The sequence below is a fragment of the Pinus tabuliformis genome, chromosome 4_1 (assembly GCF_031772625.1).
Source record: "Pinus tabuliformis cultivar Carrire ecotype Pingquan chromosome 4_1, CPIR1, whole genome shotgun sequence".
NCBI lineage: Eukaryota > Viridiplantae > Streptophyta > Pinopsida > Pinales > Pinaceae > Pinus > Pinus tabuliformis.
This window is the reverse complement of record NC_142303.1, coordinates 817,604,722-817,630,229: the sequence shown is the minus strand read 5'-3', so window position 1 is coordinate 817,630,229 and position 25,508 is coordinate 817,604,722.

Sequence of the window (25,508 nt, the reverse complement as noted above, 5' to 3'; positions counted from 1 at the left end):
TGCACTGGACATCAAGAAGCTAGATCCAGACACAAAAAATCCCCTGTTCCTGTATTGATAGTAGCTTCAAGCCTAAGCCAGAAAGCCTCAAGCAGCCCGTGAACATGCCATCATCATATTTTCAGTATTCCAAATAGACACAAACTGGCAGTGAACCCAGAAACCTCCAGAGCCCAAAACCAGCATGAGCCCAACTAGTTTCAAACCCTGCACTAGTTCAGTCCCCAATCAATTCTCCACTGGACATCTATGCATACCATTTATTCATTCCCAGACCCAATCAATGAATGCTCTGTCACAGGCCCACTGAAATTTGACAGGCCCCCAATCAATTCTCTGGCAAAAAGAAATGCTTCAAATTTCCTTAACGTCAATCAATTTTCTGTCACAAAAGGACTGAAGCTTCCCATGGACCGGATTCTTCAAGTATTAGACTCCATGCCCTGCAATTTCATGTCCAGATTGATCAAATCTGGCCAGGACGGAAAACAGAGAGAGTACCCAAATATCATCTCACTTTCTTCACTGCTTGAAAAGAGCAGCACAATAGTCGACAGTGGAGCCCACGAAGCACTCAGTCTACTGCTCCCCTTTCCGCGGACTCGATCTCCAAACCTAAAGTCTTCTGGAAATAAAAAGCAGGCCTTGTTCCAGCTATTGATTTGAAGCTTGAGAGGCACGCAGCCCTTATAGGAATATAATAAACTCAAAGTACAGTGTAGTAGCTGTGATATTTATTTATGGGAATAGTTCCCCAGTATGACGTTGGCAGCCATGGTTGGGCAGCACCTTGGTTGATGGGCCTACGCCCACGTGATGGGGCGGCAGCTTGCTCAACATTAATTGCGATCACAGGTCTGTCTGGCGGTTTTCACGCTCAATGCCGGCTAATGGCTGTCCTCTTAACTTTGCTTCAACGTTAATAAATTCAACAAAACTATTGCCTCAACCTTAATAAATTCAACAAATCCATTTTTCCTGTACTTTGAAGAAGTTTGCCTGTATTACGCCGCATTTGTTCATGGATTCCTGGCTCTGCTTCTTCCTTGGGCTCTACTCTGCAATAAACAAATGAGCTATGAAGAAGTTGACTTATATATTGTCGCTAGTAGCTGTTGTTTTCGGCCATTTTTCAATGGGATAAAATTCAGTTCCATATTCCTGCAAATTAAGTATTGGAAATTTGAAGTTATCAATATCTCTTAAATTATATAAAGCTGCGTTCTCTAATTATTTTTTTGGAGTTGTTACATAATTTTTTTATTATATTGTGTTTTTTAATTTTTAAATGTAAAAATAGATACAGTATCTTGTAAAATATTTCGGGTGTTTAGATTATACAAAATTCCCCTACCAAATTTGTGATTTTATTAATTTTTTTTCAAATTTAAAATAAATTTGACCAAAACTCACCACTCAAATTTATAATTTCATCAAATTCTTTCCTAATTTCAAACAAATTTAACCAACAAATATACCCCAAACAACCTCCCAAACATACCAAACATAAAATAGTTAAATTACTAAATATAAGAACAAAACCCCTCAATCAATCTTTTTAAACTCTAATTTCATATTATACTACCTAATACAAATTACTATATGAATAAAAAACTATAAACTTTAATTTAATCACATAAAATCTCCGAAAACATCCCTCAAGTAGAAAGAAGGGATCGTTTGATTATATAGTACTGAAAAGAAATAGAAATTTTCTGAGACTGTTTTGATAGATTAGGAAGGATAGGAATCGGATGAAATAATTTTCAGTTAAATTGTTTTTTTTAATATTAAGATATGTTTTTAATGTAAAAATGAATTTAGTATTTTTAATAGTTTTAGAATATTTTAATTGCGCAGATTTTACCAAAGTAAATCTGACCAGAAAATATATCCAAAAAACCTCAAAAATTAATAATATTTAAACTACCATATATACCACTAAATCTTATAAATCAAATTAACTTCCTTATAAAATTTAACTTTGTATTATACTATCTCATAGAGATTACTATATCAATAAATATAACTATAAACATTAGTTTAATCACATAAAAACCTATTCAGAATCTCATTGTCCCTGGTCATTCCCCACTGACCCTTAAGTAGAAAGAAGGGATAGTTTAATTATATAGTACTCTTCTAAGTTCTGAAAAAATAGTACTCAGAAGAAATACAAATTCTCTGAGACTGCATTGACAGATTAAGAAACATTCAAAACGCCCATAAAATGATCAAAATCAGCAAAAAGTGATCAGAGCTTAAAACAAGAACCATGCATACAAATACAAGGAGACACAGTCACCTTTATGATATCTTTTCTTGCAGAAAAAACAATAGCAAAAAGTGATCCAGGCATGTAAAACAATAGCTATACATACAAAAACAAAGAGCCACACTCACCTTTATGGAGATCCTGTGGTTGCTTTCTTATTGTCAACCTTGCCATCAAATGTTGTACACGCGTGCAGAGGCAGCATTTTTTTTCAATCATGCTGTTGATCTTCAACTCCATGGTAGCTCAGTCAAGCACAACACTTTACAGTTGATTTTGGCATCCACTGATGAATGGGGTCTTCTCATGCTGCATGAGTTGGTGAAGTGCCTCACCAACTAGTCTTACCTGGAATCCTCTACAGCCACTGTACTAGATTGTGCTCAGAAAAGAAGAACATGTGGCTAAAATCTCTGTGGGGTACCCCAATATCAAGTAAACATTTATTTACCTTTCTGGTGTCCAGAGAGATATGAACGTCTGCATCGATTTCATCCATTGAAGGACAACAATACCACTACAAATCAACACTTTTATAGAAGTCTGTGTACTTATGATATTATTTTAAAATTATAGCAGGTTAAACAATGACCCGACCATATACTATTGGCAATTATTTACTGCCTTCCATTTTTGTTCACATGGGCCATACCATTGTCTAGTTAATTGAGATTTTGATTCTATGTTTTAAACACTAACGGTCACGGAGACTGCATTTAAAATAAATAATGCTGGAGAAATGTAAATTTTAGATGACGGTGAATATGAAAGAAAAAGTTTATTTAAGGGTTAGTTCAGTTCGTGGAGTTTCTGTTATTAAGTATCTCATTATTGGGAGGTCACTGGGTCGAAGGTTATAGGGTCAGGTCATAGGGTCAAATCGGGTCAGGTCATAGGGTCAAATCTCTTCGATGCCTTTGGGATTAAGTCCTGCTTGTTTAGCCAACCTGTCAAAGTTCACTGAAGAGATTGTGTAGTTTAATTATTTGTTTAGAGAAGTGGTGAAATTGATGAAATTTATTATATTTAATTGTCAATTCATAATGAAAATGGTTATTGATAAGACAGAGAGGGTTCATTAAAAATAATTGTGTATTTTAATTATTTATTTATAGACTTGGTGAGATTTATTGTATTTAGTTGTCAACTTACAATGACAATAATATTATATTTGATTTCTAATTTATAATAAAAAAATAGTCATGAATATGATCTTTTAAAGAGTCAAAATTTATTATATTTAGTCTGAAAATAAAGCTTTCTTTTATGTTACATGTTTTTATATTTGGATCTTTTACTCATGCCAAATATTTTTATATGTTAAAATTTTAACTTATATTTTACTTATAAAATTATTTATCGAATTATAAATAATTTTTTAATTTTCATTTTAAATGAGAAATATTTTTATATTTCATATATATATATATATATATATTTAGGAACTATTCAAATAACGACTCTTTAAACCATGGCAAGAAATATAACTATTATTTTATCAAAAGCTAATAAATTAAAAATACAACCAACAAATAAAAACTACTCATGAAAAATTGTAAAACATTAATTATAAGAGTAATAACTTGACTGAAAAAGCTTCATTCATTTTTTTTAAGAAATTAAATTTACATTAACTAATTATATATTATGGTATTGAATCATCTTTTAAAGTTCATTACACCATGGATTGGTGTTCACTCTATGAAAAGAATAATGATTAGCGGGCAAAATTTCAATTTAAAATTTAAAATAGTTAAATTGAAAAATAAAATGTTTTTATTTTATTAAAATAAAATATATTTATTTAAAATGTTAGATATCATATTATAATAATCTAAAATTATAGTTCAAATAATTTAATGTAAAATATTATACTAAATTTTGATTCATATAACTTAATGCAAAATATCAATATTTTAGAATATTATAACAATTTAAAATTATAGTTCAAATAACTTAATGCAAAACATCATACTAAATTATAATTCATATAATTTAATGCAAAACATCAATATTTTATAATAAAACAAGAAGTTTGCATTTTTTTTGCGAAATCTCTTTCAGTTTTATTTTTTATTATTTTTCCTTTTCTTACAATAAAAAGACTATATTGGATATTTCAAGAAGAAACAAAAATAAATATATCATTTTTCTAGTTGACATTATCAAAGCATAAATCTTGGTCTTCAAAGCTTAGTATACAGAAAATTACATTTAATAAAAAATAAATTAATATAATAAAACAAACTAATTATATTTCCCTTGGTCCCATCTGATTTCCTAGTTTAATGTAGTCATTTCCTGGTCAAATGTAGCCGTTCCTGGTCAAATATAGTTGTTGGATGATCTGCCCTCTCTATTTATCTTGCAACCATGATATAGTTCTTCAACTTGTCCGGACGATGAATCACACTTGTTGGTTTGAAACGCCTCGACAAATGAATTATGATGTGATTTTCACTAAAAACTATTCTCGAAAACTTGATATGGATCACAGAAGCCTAAATTCAACAAACAAAAAATACTTTACACTTTGTGTGAAATCTTTTTCTTTCGCAACTAAAAATGCCTTATTGGATATTTGAAAAAGAAACAAAAATATGCATAACATACATGTCTAGTTGATAATCCCAAAGCATAAATGTTCCAAATCTTCAACAACTAATACTAAAGTTTGATATTACAATCATCTAGACACATTTGACAAACAAAAACTAGTACAAAGTTCTGCCTAAAGTTTGACTTTACAAGCATCTAGACACACTTGACTTAAACTACTGTCCCTTTAAAAACATACAATTTGCTAGACATTAATATATTGTCCAAAACCCCTTTCTCCATGGGCTCTTTCCTCATTTGTTTTAGCTTCGTAGAACAAACCTTCATGCAAAAGTAAAGCCTCTTTAGAGAGTTTATCTACTTTTCCATTTAGTTTTCTATAAACATTATTGAAGGAAGCAATTGCATTACAAGGAAAACACCTCATAGCATGATGATTTGGTAGAGAATTAGTATTACATATTTAGATAAAATTATAAAAAAATCTCTTAATGGAGTTTTTAGCATATGTTCATTATAATTAAAAATTTTGGATTGAAAAGGGTTTTAACAGTTTTTTTTGCATTGCATCTATGCACCTATATGTATAAATGCATCTATGTACATGTCCTTATCCACTTTCTTTTTTAAGCTAATGTAAGAAAGTTTCTATTAATAGAAGAAAATTTACATCAAGATTAGCCAGCCTGTGCCAAAATATACACCAACATAGGACAGTGGCACAGTTGCACCAGGAAAGAACAATAACATAAAGATTAAAATGACATTGGCCAAACCATTACCCATATCAACCAAAAAATAGGTATTGCACCCATACATGGAAAACCAACATTCTAATAGGGAAAATACAACCAATGAATTTGATTTAACATTTACAAAACAAGAGAACCGTGATGGTAGAAAAAGGAACCACCAACAACCAATCAACCTGTCAAACAAGTAAGCACTAAAAAGCCTAAGGAAGGGAATACCCACAACAAGGAGACGTTGACCACAGTGCCAGGGAAATTAATTCGACGATAAAGAAGGTGATCCATGAACCACAAAACACCATTACCAAACTTTCAAGTACTTCATCTGAAGAGAAAGGGTTCCATACCCTCGTAACAAATAGCAACATCTCAACTTCATAATCATAGCATTAAACTTCCAGGCTACAGAGATTGAGCAACCAAGAAAAAGAGAGGTGTTTCTGAGAAGCAGTACTAAAAGAGCCCAAAAAAGATGCACAATAGCATCGCCACAACTGCTCCATCACATGCAAAAAAGAATATCCACCCGAATAGAAAACACTACTTGCATAATTGAGTTGTAGAGCAACAAAATCAGTACCCAAGGTAAATAGAGAAATCACTAGACATCCATCAAGTTCCAAATTGAGAGCCAAGACCCTTTGACAACATTGTAGTTAGATTTGTAACACAATGAATAAAAGCATTTAACCTCAAAAATCAATCATGATCAGATGCTCGATGATAGTGAGGTTTTGTACACTATCACCAGGTGGGTCAATATGATCATGAGGATGACTAGGAGGGTCAGTAAGATCACTAGAGGTAGAGATCGACACAATAAATTTTCCACCTGTGTTAGTATAAAATCCACATTGTCAAGACAAAACTGTAAATTACTCAAATATGCTTAATATCTTCCATTCCAGAAAAGAGATTATAAAATTCAACTTGCTTATCTTTAAAGATTATGCACAATAGAGCAGCCATTGCTGGTGCAATGTTATAGAATATAGGAAATGAAGACGCATTTTTCAGAAGCGGCCTGAGTCTGGAACTTCTTTCACATTTGAACCTAACACCCCAGAATCATAGTGATAGGGGGGTCAAAGCATGGAGCTAGGTTACACTTTTTGGCAAGAGAGGGTGTGTTTAGGTGAAAAAAATATGGCTTGAGCGAGCATTTTAAGCGCTCGATCGAGCCATTTTTAAGCACTTGATCGAGCTCCTCGAGCGCCAAAAAAAAAACTCGATTAAGCATTAAAACTAACTCTAGATCGAGCTCCTGTGTAACCACATGTTAGGAGCTCGATCGAGTTTTAAGGCTCGATCTAGCCCTAAAGCTCTATTGAGCCTTAAAGCTGGAATTTTTAAAATTTATGTATATATCAATAATGATATGCACACTTTAAAATTGTAAGTATTTTGTAGTTATAAAAAAAAAAAAAAAAACAAACAAACAAACAAACAAAGGAACGAATGAACAAACTACTACTAATCACATTTGAATAGGTAATTAACAATTGTGTGGATTAATTTCTCATTACATTTCTAGTGTTTTCATGTATAGATTTGAAAAAGGATTCTATCCCACTTGCAATTGAAATTGTAATATTCTTATATTTATAATTTGGTAACTTAAAAATTAGTTTTTAATATGATTTAAATTTTCAACGTTATATTTAAATAATAATTTATTATAAATATAATTTAAATAATAAATTGATTAAACATAAGAAAATTTATCAATTTGATTTTAATAAATATTATATTTTTTATATGAATAAGTGTAACTAAAAAATGTGAATTTAACATTGTTGAAAATATATTTTTATTTTTATAAAATTCACTTCTTCGTTAATAAACAATGAGCCTTGAATCCATCGGTCATATATATATAATGCAATAATATCTACTTGTTTAGGGAATGAAATGAGTGCAGTAATAATTAACATAGTTGTAATAGTTGTAAGTTATAATTAATATAGTTGTAATTGATATTTGTCGTTATAAATCTCTGTCAACCTGTAAAATGTGATTGCACTCAATTTCGTCCTCAGTCTCCATAGGTGCTAAGTACATATAGAAATTTTTACTAATATATATTTTTAAAATAATAAAAACATAAGGAAATCATAAATTTTAAAACATTATTTGACTAATTTGAATTTGAGTAATCTAGATTTAAATATGCATATAAAATTATTTTTAAAATAATAATATTATAAAATTTACAGAAATTTAAAGTAATGATTTGAAAAAATATAATATATGATTTTTTTTAATGATTAATGAGTAATGCTATAGAATCTTTATAATTAGTGTTTAGTTTTGTATTATACTATGAACATATTTCAAGTTGATTGGATGGTGACAAATTCATAAATGTTAGTGAGAAATAGTTTAGTTTAGTTTGTTGTTTTTTTATTTATTTATATAATTTGATTTATTTTTATTGAAAATTTCTACATAAAAAAATTATAAAATGATTAAGTATAAAAATATGTTATATTTAAAATCAAAACAATAAACAAATTATCATTTTTAAGAATTTAAAAATTGAAAAAGCAAAGTTAAAATATTTTATAGAAAGTTATCTATATATTATTATAATTATTTTCTTGGTAAAATAAAATAAAATTTGGATTTATAATTAAGGAAAATTAGAGTTTGGAATATATTTGAACATATATAAAAAGTATTTTTGTGGAATAAATAAAATTTATAATTCGCTTAAAGACAAATATTGAGAGACTTCATTTTTTTAAAGATAATTATGAGAGTTGGATCAAGTTGTTTAACCATGTTAAAGCTATTTGAAATTTTATTTCAAACACTCGATCCAGCATTTTAAGCACTTGATTGAGGTAGGTGTTGAGAGCCTAAAAAACAGAGTTTTAGCTCCTCTTCTGCAGATTTCTTTGCAACACCATTTTGTACCTTTAGCAGACTCCAAGCAGAATTTGTCTTTAAGTGGCTGAGTTGATCATGTTGTATTAGTGAAGGAATCCTCTATCCAATGGCATATGAGTTTGACATTTTCGAATTCATATGATATTTTTTTATCTATTTTCTTTTAAACATAATACTTGAAACTTTTTTGGACAGTTTCAAAGGGGTTGAATAAAAATTCAATGACATAAAATATACAAAAATAAAAAATTCAAAAAATACAAATATCTTCATTTACCAGTCCTCTTCAAAAGGGTGGTTTTGGTTTTTGAATTTATTTAAATAGAAGAAAAAAATCTTACACGAACACATCTGTATGCAAAATGCAATTGAAATATAACTTCACCAACTTCAAAAAAATAAAAATAAAAAATTCAATTGAGTTGTCTCCATGGGTTGTAATGGATGCAAAATGATACATGGAATATTAACTGGAAATATTTAATCATGATAATGGTTCATTCAAGACTCAATGAATTTAATGGTTATAAGTATTTTTTTTTCGAAAATGTAATAATGAAAGAGGAAACCATAACATAATCCTATAACATGATATTAAGAGATCTACAATATCCATTTTTTATAAGTTTAGTATTTTAATCTTTTAAAGGTTTAGATATTATGCATTTTTTTTATCAGTTTAGTCTTTTAATCTTTTAATTGAAATATAATTTCGAAAAATAATAAAAAAATATATAATTTTGCATAAAAACAAAAAAAATTAATATGAAAAACTTAGTTCTTTCCGTGTAGATCATGCCCATGTATATATTTTTTTAAAATTATACATTTTAGACTAAGTTATGCTACGTGAACACACACATACCTCTTAAGATTTGTGAAAATTTGCAAGGAAAAGCACTTCATTTAATAAAAAATTGGCATATTATATGACACTAATTTTTTTTGCAAGCAATATCAATAGGACATCAACATAATTCTCCATAGATTTTATTTTTACTCTGAATCAAAATTCACAATGCTTATATGAATTTTGAGGGCTTCAATACAATAAAATAGTACAATTTTGAAATTTCATTGCCACAGTGGCCCAAAAGTATAACCCATCTTTATGCATTCACCTAGGAGTGTTCCCTAATTTCCTTTCCCTTCAATAGAAGAATTTCATGTTGGACCTCTAACGAAACAACATAAAAAAAAGCACCTATTGAATCATACGCAAAGGGCCAAATTCAAATGAAACATACAAGAGACACGGCTTGCAAAACTAGAAAATGGACAAACAACCAAACCTTGAACCCTTGACCTAAGAACAAGCAAGTCATCACCCACTTGTAGTACCAAAGGCCCAAACTCGAGCAAATTGCTTAATTCAGGGCAACACAAAGACATCAAGCACGAAATTCCCTAGAACCAAGCGACATTATGAAAGAGCTCAATACCCAGATTTACAACTAGAGTGACCCAAATTACCATAGCACACTATAATGAACACAAAGAGAAGAAAACTTATTGGGGGTAATACCACAAGCAAATTTTGTACAAAACCTTAGTATATAGAGACTCCAAAGAATTAAAGGAGGGAGATGGAATATGACCCACTAAAACTATTTTGACAAACAAAGCAAGGACCTTCCAACATATCAACAAACATTGAAACAAATCTAGATTAACATTAAGCCAACCCAATTGCTAATAAAGGAGATTAGATACCTTAAGATACACTAACAAACCCGCCAAACAAAGAGGAAACATCGCAAACTTGAACATGAAACTAGACACAATAGCATGCAACTGAGATTATGAGAACACCAGCTGCGAACTGAACCAGGCAAAGGAGGATGAGGATACAACCTCCCCTCCTTTCCCATAATACATGCACCCTTGCCACCTTGATGCAATAAACATGCATTTATAGTGAAATGACCTGTCATGCAAGCCTCAACGCTCATTTACAAATCACAACCACGCCATAACGGATAATAGACACATGTGCAGAGGACTCAAATTACAAAGAGGCTCGCCTACACCCTCGTTCACACCCTCATCAAGGTATATCCTTATCCACATTCTAATCCATGTAATGGTGATGATAATTGTAATAACAATGGTAACATTGAAGAGAATGATGATGTTGTTATTTTATTATTATTATGAGCATTGATGCTCTTATGATAGTTGTTAGCAGTAACATGTTTGTACATGTATAACATTTGGATGCTTCACAACCATTTAAATGCACCAAAATGTAAATTTGCATGAATAACATCATTGCATTCAAATGAATATAATGTAATCATATGGCATGAATAACATCATAGCTTTCAAAAGAATATAATGCACTCATATGTTCTGGTGTTAATTTTTTCTACATTATAGATATGCAGAATTATTTAAAAGCCAAATATTTTTTATAACAATGTTTAGTTTATATTTTAATTATTGTGTTTGGATAAATCATTACATTATTGTATTGTATCATTTAAACTAATATACTTAGCTAAACTCATATAGAAAGAATCAAGTCAATAAAGTAGAAAACACAAGAGAAAGTAGACAATAAATTTATGTAGTAAAACTCTAATGTGGGGAAAACAGTTATTGAAGCAAAGCTTTTTATTCATTAGAACTCTCCCAATTACTATTGTTAGAACACACATATATTCTCAAGCATATGGATGATCTAGCCTAAGGACATGTAGTGTCATGAACCCATATTCATAAAGACGACATCATCATTCTTCTATAGTGTAGATTCAATATGTTGCTATGTAACATTTTCATGGTATGAATTTAATGCATTTGTAACATTATATTGATAAGTATTTCTAAAAAGGTCCACAAAACCATCAATATGTAAATATGATGGGAAATATTAGTTGAAACAAATACAACTAGTAAAAGAAAAAAATGCTAGTAGGTGCGCCCACACACTTACATTTTTTTATTTTACTAGTTGTATTTGTTTCAACTAACTTTTCTCATCATATTTACATATTGATGGTTTTGTGGACCTTTTTAGAAATACTTATCAAAATAATGTTACAAGTGCATTAAATTTATACAATGAAAATGTTACATAGCAACACATTGAATCTGCACTATAAGAAAAATGATGATGTCATCTTTATGAATATGGGTTCATGACACTACTAGTCTTTAGGCTAGATCATCCATATGTTTGAGAATATATGTATGTGTTCTAACAATAGTAATTGGGAAAGTTATTTAATGAATAAAAAATCTTCTTCAATGAATATTTTCCCACATTAAAATTTTACTACATAAATTCACTGTCTACTTTTTCTTATTTATTCTCCTTTATAATTTGTATATAAAAAAGAAATATAATTAATACATATCTCTTATTTGTTCTCCTTTATTGATATATATATATATATATAACAAATATAATATATCTATATATATATATATATATATCTATATATATAACTAACTTTTGACCTCATATTTTGTAAACTAAAATGTATACTCACCATGCAATTGTAATCAATACCATTTACACCAATAATAAATTAAAAGATTTATTTATGTATCTGAGATTGAAAGAATATAAAATCCCAAAAAGTGAGAAGACATAGCCATGAATTTGATAAGCAAGTTAATTCACGATGGTTAACTTGAGAATTAAATTTGTGAAGGATGATAGTGAATCATATTGCTTTTATTTACACTGAGGTGATCATCCTGTATTTCTCTGCATCTCTAGCCAATAAACAATCGTGCCCCAGATTTCTGTTTGAAGTGACGAGTTTGAACCCTTACTCTCGGGAAACAACCTATTACTTGGCCATGGCTTGGAAATAATCTTTTTAACCAAGACAAAGAATTATGCACTAATATTGAGTGAATAAATCAATGTCTCCCAAAATAGAAAGCCCTTATCAAGTCTCTCCAGTTGTTCATATCCAATCATTTCGTTAAATCAATAAATAATCCAAGAAAGACAGAATCAAGCCTAAGTATTAATATGAATCAACATATGCACCTCTGCAAACCATTTATTTGTAATAATTTTATGTTCATGAAAGGAAGCAGTTATCTCTATACTCACCCAACTTATTTGATAAAAAAATTTAAGTATTTCAACAAGAACACATAATTTGCTTTTCAACAAGATAGGCTGACAAAAAACAACTCTCAAAACAGATTTGGCCCTTTAAAAAACTCTCAAAACAGATAGAAAATTCTCTAAAGTCTTTGCTAACTTTTGGCAAACCATAAAATAAAAAGGTATAATTTTTATCCATAATTCAAGTTAGATGCAATTAATATTCAGTTAAACAATGAAAATAATGGCTCAAGGAAAACTTGAAATATCCAAAACAAAAATTTTAATGAATAGACACTAGAGGTCAGAGAAGAGCAAAAAATAAACTCATGAATTTTTATTCTCTATCAAATATATATCAACAAAAATCTATAAAATTGAAGTAATCATTTTAAAGGAAAAATATTTATCAAAGATGAGTTCTTACTAGTTTTTAATATTAATTTTTAATAGTTTTTAAAATGCAAAGGAAAAGTTCCTAATATATTTATTTCACAATAATTTAAAATATTTTTTGATATAAAGAAAATTTTCAGCAATAACATAGAAAAACTTTCACAATGACTAACTCTTACAACATATAGCAAATTTAGAAAAAATATGCATGTGCTTCTTAATCAAATATCCATATATATATTATAATTTAAAAACAAAGTAAATAGACTTATCTACTTAAATGCTACAAATTAGGCAACTTACTTAGGTATCTAGCTATTTTCCACCAAACACTAGGTAGTTCTTTGTGGACACCATCTCCTAACTAGACTATGGTACCAGTGTGGCGAAGAAGTTTCTTTATCTCAAGCAAGAAGGTTACCGATTGAGACATAGATTTCCACTGCATAGATTTACATATATTTCTAAAGATAGAGCAACTCATTAGCACCCACATCACCTAGCCACACACAACCCAAGGAGGTCTTTCTTCTTTGCTAAATAGTCCCTTAAAAGTACCCTCCCTCTAGTGTTATTCAATGTGTGCATAGAAAGGTTTAAGATAATGTCCCTTAGCTCCAACATAAATTAGCTTGGTTTTTAGCTTTTCAAAACTCAATTCCTCTTCAAAATTATCATATCCTCACCTTCATTCCAATTCCTTCCTTTTTATGAGTGAAAAGAATGGTTTAATAGATCCCTAAACCAACTTCAATTTGGTTCCAAGAATGTAGGGGATAAGCTTCTAATAATATAGGGAATAATTTCCAAGAATGTAGGAAGTGCTGACATAGGTTTAGCACATGGATTCATCCAATCCTATTATCTCCAAATTTGGACTATAGGCTAGGCTCAATAGTGTAAAGGTTAATATCACAAGAATTCCCCTACACCTCCTCACTTTTCCCCTCTTGTACTATCATATCCCTTGTAAGCACTTACACTCAGTTAGTCTTGGTTTTTTCATTCACTACCAAATAACAATATTAATAGTACTCAACATTACTATGATATGTCTACCTCATGGTGTAAATAAATCATAACAATACAAATTATTTATGTAAAGCATTAAACATAATTAAATTTAAATGAGTTGAGAGGATAAAGAAACTAGGACATTACACATATAATGCAAACCAATGATCAATACCATAAGTTACTCTCCACTCTTAATTCAAGACCAATTTCCTCAATTTATAGTAACTAGGAGAAACATGGAGCATTTATCGTAAGGAACAATCAAGGGTGAAGATCAACTAATCCATAAAGGATCGTGATAAACTCATAAAGATATAAATGAATAGTGGATAAGAGTAACCTATAGGTCACCATTACCTAAGAGACATGTCATGACCAAATAACTCCCAAAAATGTCTCCATGTATATGCACATGTGCAATATTAAAAACGTATACTAATGCCATGTTATATTATAAGCACCCCACAAATGATGTTATCATGATCATCATTATGACACCAAGTATAAAAATACATCAAGCCACTACACAATATGAAAACACGTTCTAACAATTATATCTTTGCTCATTGCAACAATGTAAATCATCCATATTTAATTGGAAATTTAATGTTTTATGACATTGGACATTAAATGAAATAAGAAACTCATTTGTTACATATGAATAACAAACCCTTTGTCATAAAAAATGGGACAACATAAGGATCGACCACAGTAATCAAAATGTCAATAGATACTATGTTCCAATTATTAGCAGTATGTCATCATCTAGTTGGTACAACATATCCACATTAAACAAAATGTATGATTTTTATAGAGAGACATTCCAAAATATCAAATTTGTGATATTCAATTTTGACGATCATCATTCATTGCTTAAACTGTTGTCCTTGCTCAATTTGTTTAATGCCTCATTTCTTTATCACGTGTAGGGGATATTGTACTTGATATTGTACTAGTTATTTGGAGAACACTAGTTACATGTATGCATGCATTAACTCACTGAACTCACAATCAGTTCCACAAACTATTGGAGCTAATCTAAATGGACTTAACTTAATTAATTGAGCTAACTAATTACAACTCAAAGTGCAACTCATCCTGATCTCCTTAATTAAGGGATAACTTCCTCAATCAAAGGGATAACTGTTGCATGTCTTCACATAGACTTCATGTTTGATTATCTCAAAATAATTAACTCAAGATGAATTAATTAATTATTTTTCAAACAACTACTAAGATCAAATTCAAATGTTAATTCTCAATTTTAGTTCAGGGACTAACTAAAATTGGAATCTATCCCGAAATGCTATTTATAGCCATGCTGTTTTTAGCATTTCTATTTTATCATTCCTTGTTGCTATTTCCAACACTGGTACTTGAAATGCTATTTATAGCATTTCTTGTTGTTATTTCCAACACTCCCTCTCAACAAGAAAGGCATTCAACTCGAGCTCGATCCTGAACCTTTGGAATGTTCTGCATACAATGCTTCTCCCTAGTGTTGTTGCTCCAGCAACTCTAGAAACAAAAAATATCCAACCTGAATTAGAATGATGCCCCTGTCGACTAAAAACTATGCACCTTTGTTCTCTTCAGTATCTGACTGCTCTAGCCTCTGTCATTTGATCTCGGATTGCATTAATCACATTGATTCCTCTTGCTGCATCTGTGTTGTTGCTAGTCCTGTCTCCTAGCACTGCATCCGCACTGCACCTCCTCTCATCATGTTGCATCGTGTTGCCCACTGCTGCACTACAACTCAGTTGCTGAGAAGTAAGTAACTAATCTCCCAACTGACCTCCCTGTTGGGCTAGAAACATCCTCTGATGTTGAAGCTTCCTCTGCCATTCCATCCACATCTGTCTCTACCCACTCAGCTAGTCCTGCTACTCCTCATCGGGGCTCCCGTAGCAAGGTCTAATCAAAGAGGCTGGGTACCTCAAGGATCCTACACATATTTTAGCCTTCTTGGGACTATCACTCCACATTGCCCCACCTCCCACCAGGAGGTATGGATGCATGTAATCCCTCTACCCACTTGGCTCGAAATTTCCCCCTACTGGAGGTCTCTGCATGAGTGGATGCCTCCACTCGATCTCCTCTTGACTTCTCCAGTTGTGGCTGCTCCACAACCTCTTGAAGCTGCTTCACCAATTGTGGCTCCTTCACAATTGTCTGAGACTTCTTCTGGCGCTGCATGTCGAGAGGTAATGTACTCTCCCTCTCAACCACCAAGTCTCCAACAATTTCCTTGCTCCTCAAGGCTTTGCATGCATCTTGAACCTCAAGAGCATACAGGTTCTTGACTCGTGAACTGATCTGCTTCACTTGTCTCGTGGTGATGTGTCTAAGTAAACCTTTCCCTTACTGAATACTACATCATAGCCTTTGTCCTCCAGCTTCGTGATCGATACCAAGTTCTTCTTCAGTCCTGACACACACTTCACATCTGTCAAGCTAATGCGAGCTCCATGCTCCCTCTGAAAAACAACCGTGCCTACTCCTGAGACACTATACTTTTCATCATTACCCATCTCTATGAGTATCTTGAGGTCTTTCTCCTCCAAGGTACTGAACAAACTCTTATCGTCGATCATGTGGAATGAGGCTCCACTATCAAGAAACCAACCACAATCCATCATTAATGAAACCATGCATGTGATGAGGGTAAAATCCAATTCTAACTGAGAGGCCAATGCCTCACCTTCAGATCCTTCCTTGGATCCCTTCTTGGATTTCTTCAATGGACAATTAGTTGCATAATGGCCCACCTCATGACAATTAAAGCATCGCACTTTAGATTTGTCAATCTTCTTCCCACCATGAGAACTCAATTTGGGATGAGAATCCTTCTCCTTCCCTTTCTTTGTTGTACTCGCTAAGGCCAGATTTTCTTCATCCTCCTTGGATGAAGAACCATCTCTGGTGCTTCTCTTGATCTCCTCCTACATCAGATCTGACCAAAGTCGTTCCCAATCTAGCAGTTTCTCTCTTCCATTTACCAAGTCTTGGTAGCTATGCCAGCTCTTAGGAAGACTGAGGAGAGCAAGACTCACCATGTCATCATCAGTTGTCGTGATTCCTATACTTCTAAGCTCATCTTTGCAGGTGGTGAGCTTGTTCAGATATGTAGAGATCGTGTCGCCCTTTTCACAGTTGATTTTCCAAAGCTTGTCCTTCAGCGCCAGCTTCCTCTGGTCATTGCTGTTCTGATATAGGTCCTTCAATGTCTTCCACATTTAATATAGAGTCTCCTTCCCATGGAGACTCAAGACAATATGATCTCGAACTCCCTCCAGAAGAATCCTCCTCGCTCTCACCACACATTTTTTCCATTCCGCCAATTCTTGGGCATTAGCTGCTGCTAGATTGGGGACTTCTTGATCAATGAAGTCCTTCAAACCATTGTCTTCTAATACTGCTTCCATGTGATCCTTCCATGCTATGTAATTCGAGCTGCCATCAAGGGCATACTCAAGTCTCAAGCCATTGAATGCCATTGGTGAACTTTGAGATGTGATAAGAAATTGATTTTGTACCTACAATCAAGAACTTCAAACTTCGAACTTCGAACTTCTTTGTATATTGTTCTCCGCTTTGATCACCTTTGCTCCGATAACATGTAGAAATTTCTCTATAGATCAGCTAGCTCTGATACCATGTAGAATTTCTCACTGTAGATCACCTGATAATGAAATATACTAAAGCAAAATACTTGATCTACTTTTACAAACAAACTTGCGGAAGCTTAATCGATTTTGAGCAAGATCATATAGAAAAAATATAACAGAGAATGAGAAATCAATCACACATGAACATAGAAGAATACTCTAGGGAAAGCCTCAGCTAAAAGCCCCTCTATATGTATTATCATACAAGTGGAAATATCTTCGGATTACACAAAGCTTTAGCTCACAAGTTATCCAGCTCTCAGTACAATCCCTCAATGCTGCTCATAGACTGAATAGACACCACATATGCCTTCCTTCAGTCCTCCAAGCCTCCTGTTTCCTTGAGCAGTTTCTCTTGGGTCCTCTGGCTACCACCCGTGTGAATTCACCTCTCACACAACTCACCAAACTCAGAAATAACTACGCAATACTAAAGGAGATTCCTTCTCCATGGATGAGTTTCCTATATAGGAAAATTCCTCCAATTGATAGTACATTGTCCCATCCTCTAATCTCAACTGGGTCTTTGACTGAACTGACATGCATGAGTTATTCATGAGAGAATATTCAGTTATCTGGAGAACACTAGTTACATGCATGCATGCATTCACTGACTGAACTCACAATCAGTTCCACAAACTTTTGTAACTAATCTAACTGGAATTAACTCAGTTAACTAAGCTAATTAAATACAACTCAAAGTACAACTCATCCTGATCTCCTTAATTAAGGGATAACTTCCTCAATCAAAGGGATAACTGTTGCATGTTTTCACATAGACTTCATGTTTGATTTTCTCCAACTAAATAACTCAAGATGAATTAATTAATTATTTTTCAAACAACTGCTAAGATCAAATTCGAATTTTAATTCTCAATTTTAGTTCAGGGACTAACTAAATTTGGAATCTAACTCGAAATGCTATTTATAACAATGCTATTTTTAGCATTTCTATTTTATCATTCCTTGTTGCTATTTCCAACACTGGTACCTGAAATTCTATTTATAACATTTCTATTTTTAGCATTTCTTGTTGCTATTTTCAACACTTACCTCATAGAAGCAAAAAGGTTTGGAAATATACCCTACAATACAGATAGATTGGTCCATGTCAGTATAAGTTGTATTGACAATAAATTTGGCATACTTAGTAAATATCCAAGATTAAAAGGGATATGAATCATTATAAATGAGGAACTATAAACCAAACTAAGTTAAGGAAGGAGGTTCAAAAGGTAAAGGAAGCCAAACTTGAAATGGAAATGGGAAATCATTAGAAATAGAAAAGCTATTATTTGGTATAAGACCAAAATGAGAGTAATAAATATGTATTTGGAACACCTCAAATCCTTTTTCAGAATTATCATGGCTTTCCATGGCATAAATGTCTTATGTTAAGTTGGATTTCCAGTGAAATTGATATTGTTTTTTTAGCTGAAACTTAGGAGGATGATGGGTCTAAGGTCCCTCACATAATTGGATTCACCTTTTAGTCAGTGTAGAAAAAGAAATCCTCTCTTCGAGGGCATTGAGGAAGAGAATATTATATAAAAATAAATGTTTCTTCTCACTCTCTGCTTCATAAGATAAAACTTCTCAATCAGTACATCTTGATCAAAATCTTTGACATTAACACTAAGAATATATATATCGCAATTTGTTATTTTGGACTTACCAACTCTACCTTTTATAAGAAAAAAATGTAGATAAAAATTGCTCATATGCCCTAGAACAAGATATTCGTAGTCTAGGGAATGAAAGGTAATATCTTCTTGTTAAGAGACTTTAATGTTAAAACTATAACTAAAACAAAGTTACCAACATAATGATAACTTTAATGAGTTCATTTTTTTTAGAAGGTGCATCAAATCATGATTTTCATGTTAATTTTGAAAAGTGGTGATCCAACATCACCATTTTGTTATTTCAAAGTTAAAATTCTAACATTTTTCAACCATGCCATTAAAAACCAAATATCATGATTGTGAAAAACATGAAATGCAAAAACAGTGATGCAACATTACCTCTTTTTTGGGGTTAAAATTCAAACACTTTTCAATCATGGCAATAAAGACCAAATATCATGACTAAATAAGACATCAAAAACAGGGTGAAATGTAAAATTGGTGATGCAGTGTCACCCTTTTTTTTAGGTTAAAATTCAAACATTTCTCAATCATGGCATTAAAGACCTAAAGTTTAAATACTTTTCATATTATTATTATTATGTTTTTAAGTGTTGGTTTTTTAAGTGTTTTTTAAAAGTGTTTAAATTTTTATTTTATTTTTGCAATTAAGAATATAAGTAATTGATACTGTGACCTTGATCGTCGGTATTATTAAGTATTTATTTTCTTAATAATTTATTTTAAAAACAATTTGAGAAAAATAAAATATAGATGTGTTTTTAAAGGGGGAAAATCAATTGAAAAAAATCACCTCTTTATATATATGGGAAAAATTTAAATGAAGGGAAAAAAAACATTTAAAAAAAAACTTAAAAAAAAAACACTTTAAAATAAAAAAATAAAAAATAAAAATAAAAATAAAAATAAAAATAATAAAAATTAAATTAAATTATTTTAAAATTTATTAATATATTTTAATAATTATAAATAAAAAGTTATGAAATAAAAATAATTTCTAAATTTTAAAAATTAGAATGTGTGTGCACATGGGCGTGTGCTTGACATCGCCCCTCTGCCAACGCGAATGACTTGTAGTTGTTGCATAGCTTGAGCACAAGTTCTGTGGTGACTACTAGCCAACCACATAGGTAGAGGGGTTATATCGCTTAGGATATGCTACTACTACTATCAGATATATGTTATTCAAAATAATAATAAAAAACAAGCTGTATTTTTTTTTTAATTTTTAATTTATATATATATATATACTTTTATTTTTTGGTTTCTTTTTAATTTGTAATTTTTTTCATCCTGTTTTTCTTGTTTTCATTTTTTTTTCCATTTTTTTAATACATAATTTTCTCATTTTCTAAACTTTTTCTTTAAATCTCATATATATATCTTCAAGTCAAGCTTTGTGGTTTAGTCAGCATGAAGTGATCCTTTCGGGTAAATCTCCCTAGTAGAAATATTTCTAGGATGTTTTTTCTTGTTTTCAAATTATTATTATTATTATTATTATTATTTAATATATAATTTTCTCATTTTCTAAATTTTTTCTTTAAATCTCATATATATATATATATATATATATATGTCAATCTTTGTGGTTGAGTCGGCATGAAGTGATCCTTTCGGGTAGATCTCCCTAGTACAAATATTTCATAGATGTAGTAATCATCGATCTTTGGTGACCATAAACTCCTTCCCCACACACACAAACACTTTACTTTTTTAATTACTATTTTTTATATAGATCTTTTAATTATTGGTTTTTTCTTTTCAATAATTTTTTAAAATTCACTTTATTTTTAGCTTTATTTTTAATTATTTTTAAAATTGCTTTAAATTATTGGTTTTTAATCATTTTTCAATGACATTTAAAAAAAAAAATTATTTAGAAAGACGTTTTTTTAATTATTTGATTTGTTTAAAAAAATTTAAAATTTCATGTTTTTTATTACAAAATTTAAAATTTTTGCATTACATCCTTTTTTTAATGGTGTTTTCATGACTTTGTGTAATTAATGATGATTTGATAAGCTATGGTTAAAAAAATATTGCAATTTTAGTATCCCATTGAAAAGGCGTCAAGTTGTCTTAGGTTAAAATTTCAAAAGAGTTATACTTTTAGCCTTTAAAAAAAATTCTCTTGGTTGAATGACGCTTCGATTTAAGTGTTAATTTTTAAGGTTTCTATTTTGGTCATGATATTTAGTTTATAATGCCATTGTTGAAAATTATTGTTGTATTTGTGATATTTGGTTTTAATTTAATGGTTTAAAAATGTCAAAATTTTAGGGCTTTTCGAAGTCATGCTATTTGAACTTTAATGCCATGGTTGAAAATTGTTGGAATTTTAAGGTTTTCTATGACCATGATTTTGGTTTTTAATGTTATGGATGAAAATATTAAAATTTTAACCCTAAAATAGGGTGATGCAACATCACCACTTTTTAATTTTAGGGTATTTTTAATGTTTTTTGCATAAAAATATTGATTTTTTGGGCTAGAGTTCTTGTTTTGAGTATATAATCCCCGTTAAGTTGGTAATTTTGTTTTAACCAAACTATACTTAATTTAACCATTGATTCCAACCCTAATCCTCTATGGCTAGATGATGACCTTGTTTTAGCTAGTAGATATAAACGAAACTTTGAAAAAACTGACCAAGAATTTATTTGGTATTGAGTTAACCATGTTTTGTTGTTCTCAAGACCTCATAATTTGCAATGGCGTGATCAAGTGACCAAACTCCAACTAGATGACTTATATTCATGGGTTCAGTAATATTGTTTGAATTATGTGATATATGATATCCTTGTTTCCAACCAAATAGTAAATGTTGACCTCTTAAATGAACATAAGCGTGACTATGATTATATATCTTTAACCTTAACTCTAAAATTTTCCATGTACAAAATCCACATGCAAGATAATTATGAGAATCAAGGGCACTTGCTTTTGAAAAAAGTAAAATTGATCTCTTTTTAAAGGAGTTAAATAGGGATTTACACCTCTTAACTTATAATAATAACATCAAAAACCTCTATCACAATTTTACTAGAACCCTCTCCACTTCCATTAATAAGATATCTATCAAGTTGTCATATAAAAAGAATAACATAACTACCAACTTTTGGTGTGATAATGACTGTAAAATTGCTAGAAAACTTAATTAGATATGCTCTTAACATATATTTAAAGCTTGATCAGATAAATACATGAAAATTTATTATTAAAAGGAAAAATGTATTATATAATAGAAATCAAGAGTAGTTTTCACACCTATCTAATTATGATCCTAGAAAGTTTTGGAGGAAAATTCCAATTTGCAAGACTCAGTAACATAATCTTATTCCTTTGAAGAACCAAAATTCCTACCTTAAAAATATTTATGAATCCCCTAACTCTATCGAAACCATTTTTAATTCTCCTATAGAGGATGAAATATTTTCTCTAGAATACATTGAGTTCAGGGTTAAGCAACTCGCAACTAGGAAAGCCAAGGATATTGAAGGATACCAAGTTGAAAATTTTAAAATGGTAAGGCCTATCCTCATCCCTCACATTCACAATCTCTTCAATTTGGAAGTTGTTGATCCCTTTTCCTATTAAGGACTAAAATCAACTTCCTAGGGACTTGAATAATGTTCTCTCTATGTTTTTGTAGAGGTGGTATGCCTCTTTCATATACTCAAATTTTCTGACTAACTCAAAATGAGAAATTAAGCATTCAAAATATTCACTTGTGAGTGGAACCAATGTTTTTTAAAAGAGAATAAAGCATTAAAAAAAAATATAATCTCATTGATGATTCATTCCATGATACATATCCATTCACACGTCATCAAGAAACACATTTGAGGCAAATACAAAGAAAAAAATTAAAGAAATAGTATAGATATTTTAGAGAGGTCTAAAATGACTTCATTCATTCATTATCATAAAGAGGCATAGGAGAACATCCATGAGATCTCAATGCTTAATCAAAATCTATGAACCACACATTACTTGCACTCCTAGAAATAACTCTCTCTGAAAGTGAAAAATAATATTACAAACTTTAAGTTCAAATAAAGCAAGTGCCTAAAGTGCTCTAAAAACTTCTTGATACGTAAACATAACTTCAAATGCATTTTCCCTTAAGGGACTGGGATGGGGCTCCTATGGACTAGTAAATAATTTATAGTAACCTAAAAAAAAATTCAATCAATCAAGGATGATCTTTAAAACTATACACAATTTACAAAATTGGGTGATTTAAGGCTAAGAAGAAGGAAAGGGAAATTGCTTCCAATGAAATATGGAAAAATCATAAAATTGTAGAAGGAAAATAAGTGGAATGAATCTTATCTCTTTTTGTAGCATCAAATGTTACAATATAATTGGGTTTCATATATTTGTTAATATAATCATTGAGGAAATTATTCAGGGTTAACAATTTAATTTAAATATCTTTTAAGTCGTTCTTTAATATACTCCTTCATAGGCTGGACAATTGTCTTGCTTTACCCTTAATGCAAGATTTCTTCTTCTACTTCTCTTGAATCTGAATTAAATTTTCAATGGTCAACAACTGGTATTGATTTTCAGTAAAAATATAACCAACTACATTTTATTTTCTTCCTCGTGAATATTTGTTGAGTTGTTGAACTTATTACTCCATGACGTCTTAATAACTTTCAAATCTTCTTGTAGCACATGTCTTGGAACTAAAATGGAATCTTTAATCATTCTTTGGCATTGAAGATCTTCAACAAATTTAATAGCTTTAAAGAAATCATTTCTCCTTTGGTCATTAATTTTTGTACTCTTGGAGATGACATCCTTTAATATTTTGATCCTGGCAAACCAATAGCCCACATTAATTTGTTTTATTCGCTTCTAAGTCAAAACCCCTTGTTGGGTTTCTAAAAGCCACTAAGGGTATCAATTTTAGTAATAAAATTCATTAAATCATTTTCAACAAAATCTCGATGATGTTCCAAGTCCTTTCACAAATAATATATAAACCAAAAAATCCTCTAAGAAAGATTTCTTAAATATAGGCATATCTCCCACACCTCTTCAATGAAACTTAGTCACTTATTGATATTATTTGTGACATAATTCCTAGTCCATTTAGTAGTTTTTCTTCTTTATTGAATCTATTTGGTGTGTTGGGTGTGACCGCTATGAATATTTGAGGGTTGCAATAGCCAAAAGGGGCACAAACAAAGGTTTGGGATTGGAAGCTTCTGCAAACTTGTTGATATTCCTTTTCAATCACCTGTTATTGATCTCTTACTCCATGATAGAATGAGAAAGTGCATCCTCTATAATCATATGCAATTTAAGAATTCCAATAGGTCCAACTCCCAATACTTCTACTTCTAATTTCCATCTTTCTAGTCAACTTCTTCCTCCTAACATGCACCTTGTCAATCAGTAACTTATTACCATTCTTTTCATAGTGAATATTATGCATAGTTAATGATTGTTAATAAAAATGCATGACTATTCTACAACCAATTCTTTTACTATTCTTTGACTTTCTGCAAAATGTAGTGCTAGCCAATCAAGGACTCTAGCACTATCTACTTCCATGACGGTGGGTCTTGTTGGTCCCCAAATTGACCTCGTTAAGGGTCAATGCAAGGGAATCTAATGGAAGTTTAGAAAATTTCCCTGCTTTAGGTCATAAGTTGGCTTGTTAGCCCAGAGGGGGTATCCTTCAACGTGTCACAAATTATAATAATTTTGAATTGCCTCAAAACAGTTTATTTAACCTTTTATATGGTTAGCTTCATGACGGTGGATACTTTGAAAGGTGAAGGTTTAATAATAGAGTGGAGATGATAAAACACTCAAAATAAACTCTGAGAATCAAGGCCCTCCCCAACAAGTTCCTTTATTATTGCCACATAGATGCTTAAAAGTTGTGGATGAAATATTTAGAGGAAAAATGTGCCTAACAAATAGCGAAAGTATTTTCTAGCACAAATGATCATAAACAAATTAAATACTATGTAATAGCGTGTATTTTCCTTGGTAATTTGATAAAAATAAAACACATTAAGTTTGCATGAATTAACTTATGGCATGTATGAAAACCATAAATTAATATCTAATTTAATAGTTCACAATAAATGTAAATCTTTATAACATTTATTATTTAAGAAACAAAATATTCATGATTGATGAGTGATAACGTAGACCTTTTGCATATAAAAATTCCAAAAGGAATCATTTTCTAAAACCCTA